The sequence below is a fragment of the Pithys albifrons genome, chromosome 18, assembly GCF_047495875.1.
Source record: "Pithys albifrons albifrons isolate INPA30051 chromosome 18, PitAlb_v1, whole genome shotgun sequence".
Classification (NCBI taxonomy): Eukaryota; Metazoa; Chordata; class Aves; order Passeriformes; family Thamnophilidae; genus Pithys; species Pithys albifrons.
The window spans coordinates 3,004,190-3,010,766 of record NC_092475.1 but is presented as its reverse complement, the minus strand read 5'-3'; positions in this window follow the sequence as shown (position 1 = coordinate 3,010,766).

Here is a 6,577-nt window from a genome sequence, read left to right as displayed (position 1 = left end):
AAATTATAGGTTTGCATTTTTCATAAATATGTTTTTTATTTTTAAGCCGGCAGTAGAAACTCTTTAAAGCATCACTTAAAACACCCATATAATTATATATTTATACAAAGTATATTTTATATAAATAAAATAAATACAAATAAATATATTAAATAAATATATAAATAAATATAAATAAATATAAATAAATATAAATAAATATAAATAAATATAAATAAATAAATATAATATAAATATAACTTTAACCCCCACATATATACTTTTACTTTTTTTTTTTTAATTGTCACTCACTGAGAGGGACACCAGAGTCTGACCAATGAGCAACAATGAGAGGAAACTTCAAAAGGCATCAAGGGGATAGTTGGCAAACAAAGTGGAACCAAGTTCCAAAGTCATGTCCAACTCCTCCAGAGGTTTCTCAGGAGTTCAAGAAGACAACACAATTCCATACACCGTTTGTGTGGCTCAGGTTTGCAGACAGTTGCAAAGCTCAATCTGACAGGAACAGATTTGGAAATCCCAGACTGGGATGGGAAATCCCATCCTTTAGAAGTCAATGACACAAAGTCTTCAAGAGTTGTGTCAAAGTTTTCCCTGGTACACCAGATGAATGATTTCTATTTAGTGCTGGTTACCTGTTCCTGGCAAGTAATAGATGGAAACTGGTTCATCTACTCCCATTCTCATAAAATTTAAAATCCCAAGTGACCAGGAACAGACTCCAAAAAGAACATTTTTCAGCTTTCAGCTGAGCTCATCTGCTCTCTCCACACAGCAGAGAAAAATCCTTTGTCTGGGGACCTTTAAATGCAAAGCGCTGTGAGTCAAGAGAGCTCAGACAGCACAGGGATGGTGGGACATGCACATGGACACCATGGACACCAGCCATGGGTGATTTCTCCCTTCACAGCTGTATCACCAACCTACTTCTGCAGCATGATGCAAATTCCAAACACTTGAACAATAATGAAAATAATTAGCAGAACCACTTGACAGCCTCAGACTGTACAAACCCATATCCACGCTTAGTCTAGAGTAGGTTTAAAGACTTTCCTCACAAGAGGATCACCTCTGCTCAGGATCTGCTGCAGAACAGTCTGAGGGTAGCTCTCCACCTCTTAGAACAGGAAACAGGAGATGGGGAAGGCTTTAACGAGAAGGAATTCACTGAATCTGTGTAAATTGTAAGGCTTTTGTTGATAAGGTTAACAAAGCTGCATAATTTGTAGAGATGTGCATGGACAGAATGAGTTTTTAGGGTTTATTAACCCTCTTACCTTGTTGGTTGGGATTATCATGCAGCAGGGGACTGTGATTTCTGTGTGCTGGATTTGTTTGGAAAGCCTGAGGCATTTCAGGGAAAGGACCACACTGAGATTGGAGCTGTTTGCTCAGGCTGAGCAGAAGAGGATTCCTAATTCCTCTTCCTGCTCAATGGTGCGTTGGTTGGTTGTCTTCAGCAGAGGAACTGGCTGAGGCTGGAGGGTCGAGCAGCAGGGAGATAACCCTGCCCTGCAGGAACGGGCCCTTTTGTGTATTCATCAGCCATCCCCTTGCATGCAACAACAGCATAGCAATGAGTTGTTTGCACCCTTTCCTTGCCTCTCAATACATCAGGAATCAGGCAGAAGACCAAGCTAAGTTTCCTATTAGACCTGGCTGTATTTCTTTTTCTCTTCATTTCTCAGTTAAGAAAAGAAAAAAAAAAAGAGAAGAGATAAGGCTGGAGAATGGAAATTTCATGGGGAACAACAACTTTGAGGGCATGAAGTGAAGGCAGGAAATACTTGAAAAGATGAAGCCTAACACTGTGAATCTTCCCTATTCTAAACCCCTCACTGACAGAGGATTCTGTCTTTCCTTTTCTGCAATATTTTTTCCCTATACACTGACTTTCCATATATTTTCTGTTTGTTACAAATGGAACAAGAGGAAGCTGATTCACAGAGATGTAGGTGCCTCTTTTCTGGTGGGATCAGTAACCTGAAGCCCCAGAAGAGGGACAGACACCAAGGAGAAAGCACTTAAGTTTCCAGAAATGGACTGCATGAGAAAAGATAAGTGAGCCAAGGTGATAAATAATTATCCTTTTAGATACTTCAAAGAAATGGGTGAACGTAGAGCAGGAAAGAACAGGGGTTGCTAACACATATGGACAATTATCACCACTTTCACTGCACCTCGTCAAGGTGGCAAACACCGGGCTGCTTCAGCAGCACCATCACAGCAGTACAGTTGGAGGCAGCCTCCGTGTGTGTTCACAGCAGGGAGAGTGACTCCTTGTCAGGACTAATTCTCTAATGGGACTGACAACCATTTAGGGGCTGAGTGGTGTCATTAGATGTGGCTTGAATGCTCTCCAAGCTACTTTGGCTGGCAATTTGTGCCATGTTGTCTTTCAAGATGTGCGGGAGGGTGTGAGGGGAGGAGGGAGTGCGATGGTTTATCTGTTTCCAAACCTTTCTAACAGTGTTTGGGCAATGGCAAGATCCTGCAGGCTTAAGGATTCATTTGAGGAGGCAAGGAGGAGGGAAGTGAGGGCATGGGGGGTGAGGAAGCAACCAGGGTGAGGAATCAACCCCAAATCTGTTCTTTGTTACAATGTGCAGTCCCTCATCCCCTCCATGTTCCTCTGAGCATCTGCAGGTGTCAATGACCCTTTTTCTGCCCAGCAACACTTATGATTTCTCGCACACCCAGAGGACTGCTGAATCCTTTATTAACCTTGTGTTACATTTTCAGACCTAATAGTACACATTTGTCCAGGGTTTTCCTCCTGGAATTGCAGAGGAAGGAACTGTTAAGCCCATTACAAATATGCTTTTTGACTGACAGCTTAAAAAAATGAGATTCTGAAGTCAGTTGTACCCTGGACAAATATTAATTACTTATCATTATTCAACTTGGAAAATAAAGGTTGTGCTAATTCTCAGAGACTCATGTCTTAGCTCTTAACAAGAACTTGACTTTGGTCAAGGGCAAACAAAATAGGGAAGCAGAACAAGCTGCTGTTTGAACTGGAAATGCAGTTGTGGTTTCTGGTTTTTTTGGTCTGGTCTTTGGCTCTCACCCTGAAGCCACACACCAGAGTGGGCTTTGCTGGAAAAACACTCTTTTCATGTCAACTGGACTGGCACAAGCTTTGCACTTCTCATTTAGTCAGTAGGATAACAAGTTTTGCTCTTCCTTTGGACAAAAAGAAACCAGTATAACAGCAAGTGTGGAGAGGGTACCATCCAACCAAAACCCAAAGAAGCCCTTTGTCTTTGTTTCACCTGCTCACCACAGGTTGGCACTGCCTTCTCTAACACTGCTCCATGATCAGGAAAACCCCACTTGGTCCCAGCAGCTGAAGACCTGGCTGTGTCCTACCACAGATGTACAATGGCAGCAATGCCCAGCTGAATCCTTGCCATCTACTGGGCAACTGATCTGCTCTGACAGCAAATGAAGATGTTTTCTCCTTTTCCCCATGGTCAGCCATTCCTTAAAACAAAGAATTTTTCAACATTCACACTAAGAAATGCTTGAAATGAGTTGAAATGTCTGAATTGGTTTGGGGAAGATGGTTAATCATATTTAGTTGTATGACACATCTGAGCCTTGATGCAGTGATATGGTCTTATGAATCATATTCCCTGGGGATATGAAGGAGCTGCACAGTTTTATATGACAACAAAGCATTTGGACAATAAATCCCCCATGCACTTTACCTGGCTGGATCTACAGAACCCTGCAAACACCATCTGATGACTTTTGTATATTATGGGGGGATCCTTGCATTTGTTTGCACATACAATTAGCAGTGCTATTAGCAGGACCTATTCTTAGCTGAGGGCAGGCAGGCTGGGGTTTTAAATAAATACAGATGTTGGAGAGAATTCATGTCAGTAAAGTATTTCAGCTCTAGTCCTGACAAAACCCAAAAAGCAGAGCTGGATTATTACTTTTTCAGTTGTCAGATGAAGGTTAGATTCATACAGTGCTGAAGGTAAAGGGTGGAAGAGAGAGTTGCTGGGCTGTCTCAGCAGCCCCAAGGCTTCACTTGGCAATAATAATTTATGGTGGTGACATTTTACGGACAAAAACCTGAGGGCAAGTCAGCCCTGGGAGGGGAAGGAGGCATCTGAGGGCTGTGAAGTGTGAGGTCTGCATTGCTGTGAGTGCTGACATGTGTGATGGATGGGCAAGAAGTTCAAGTAAGTGCAATGATGGATTATGAAAGCTGTCTTGGATCTGGGAAGAATTGCCCAGGTGCTGAAAGAAGCATCATCCAGGATGCTGCAGGGAATGAAACCCTTTATTTCTGTCACTGGAGCCAGGCCAAAAGACTATGTTTAGGATCTGCATGTCAGAGAGACTCTGCTTTGTCCAATTTCTTTTCTGTCTCCTGGATGGTGATTGATTTACTGACCTTGAGTCCAGCACCTCACCCTGTGAGCAGCACACGACCTGTCCTCTGCTCTTCATCCAGGCTCTCACCTCTAAGATATCTCTCAATGCATAATCCAGGAATCTCATTTTAATTCAGTACAAAATAAGAGTTTTATGTTTCTGCATAATGTAACACGGGCAGAGGCAGGTGGTAAGCCTATTGCAGGGACTTGGGAACATGCAGGTGAGAGAGAAACATCTCTATTGTGTATTTATGTCTCAAGAGCTGAAAGAGAGGGCTTTGCTGTCCTAGGGAATGTGAAAACATGGTGGGGAAATGTCTCCTCTGTAAAATGAGCCTCTTGTCCCTTCTGAGGGCACGGAAGGCTCAACTACCCCAAGGGTTTGCCTCCAGCCCTGCAGGGAGCCCAGAGAGGGAGGGTGTCCTGCTCTACCTCTGCCTTGGAGGATGGTGGAAACTAAACTCTGGCATCTGCATCCCAATACAGAGCCCCGAAGCAGCAGGTCACTACAACCAGCTGGCCCCAGGTACTGCCTCTGGCCCGAGTGGGCTGAGCCCCCAAGGGAGATCAGAGGTGTCCAGCAGTCCTTGGTGGGCTCTCTCTGCTCAAATTCTTGGTCCTCCCACCCGCCACAGCACAGTCCTTTGCCAAGTTGGTCTTAATCATTCTGCAATCTCATTTTCTCTCGCCTGGCTGCTCTCCCTCCCCCTTCCCTCCCATTCCTTCCTTTTTTTCAACCTTTCCCGACATTTGCCCCCTCTCTCCTCTCCTCTCCCCTCTCCCCACCTCAAATTGTCCTTCCTTTTATTCCCCGATCACTCTAAATCCTTTCTGACGTCTGAGCTTTTGTTCTGCTCCCTCCTCGCCCCTGCTGGGACCTACACAGGCTTTCTGTTTACACGCATGTCTCTACAAATTCTGTGTCTGCCAAAGCATGGAAAAATGCCCCTCTGAGACCCGTTTTCCTTTTGCAGAGCAGACTGTGCTTTATGCCAAAATAATGATTCAGCACTGCCAGGGGGAAGAAGGGCTGTGTTTGCTCCTCAAGAAAGAGGGATGCAGATGAACCACCAGGCTTTGGACTGAATCAGTGCCTAGAAGATGATGCTTCCAAATGAAAACAGCAATAAGGCAGCGAGATGAGAAGGAAAAGAAATGCTCCAGCAACATAAAATGAACTTTTAGCTTTGTTTGCCTGGATGGACCAGAGGCTGGACAACAAGCAGCTCTTCTATTGCTCTTGCCCACCTTATATATGCAAAGAATTCCTGGGGGTTTGGCCATTCCCTTTGTGTAATTGGAAACACATTCCTATTATAAACAGAAAGTGGAGCATTTTGAACTTTCAGCCAAGTGTTCTTGAATGGTCAGTTGTCACCTTGCTTTACCAGTCACTTTATGCCATGGCATTTCAGCTTGAAGACAACCAGCTGCATCTTTCAACATTGCCCACTCGATCTGGCTGCCAGTTTCTCTCTGACTCACAGCATTTTATTTTAAGCAAAACGGAGTCATGAAATATTTATCCTTTTTTTTGAGAAACTAGAAAATGAAGGCAAAATGTAACATTTCTGCATTTCTCTTCCACCTCCACTTCTCTGAACTGCTCCGTTCACTCTCTTTAGCATGAGAGAGCTCTGGAGTGACCAGGAGTGGTAGGTACACCCTCCCTTTACAGATATTGGGATTTCTTTGTGGGATGAGATTGTGGGAGTTTGCTCTGATGATGCTTCCAGTAACACAAAAACCCTCTTACCTTCTCCCTATCCCCACAATTTAACCCTGCCTGACTCTGTGTCCCCACATTTCTTGCTGGCTGTGCTGGTGCTCACCAGCATCAGTTCTGGAGACAGGTAATAGCACACTCTCTCTATGGATTTCTCCTTTTGTGCTAAAGGAAGTAGCAGAACCCACTGTTATGAATTTGAAAAATCAGAAATCATTCTCCTGATTGTGCAATTTCCATGCTCTTGGCATCCTTTGATGATGGATTGCCCTCATCTGTCCCCAGCGGGAAAAGGGGAAAGGCCCTACTAGAGCTTCTTGGTAGCCCTGCATGGGGATATACTGGGAACAAGCTGATTTTACCCACACGAGATAATAATAAGCCCGTGGGAGGAGGCGATTAGTGGAACAGATTCAAAAGGCGCCCTGCTGTGTCTAATCTGTCTGTTGTCATT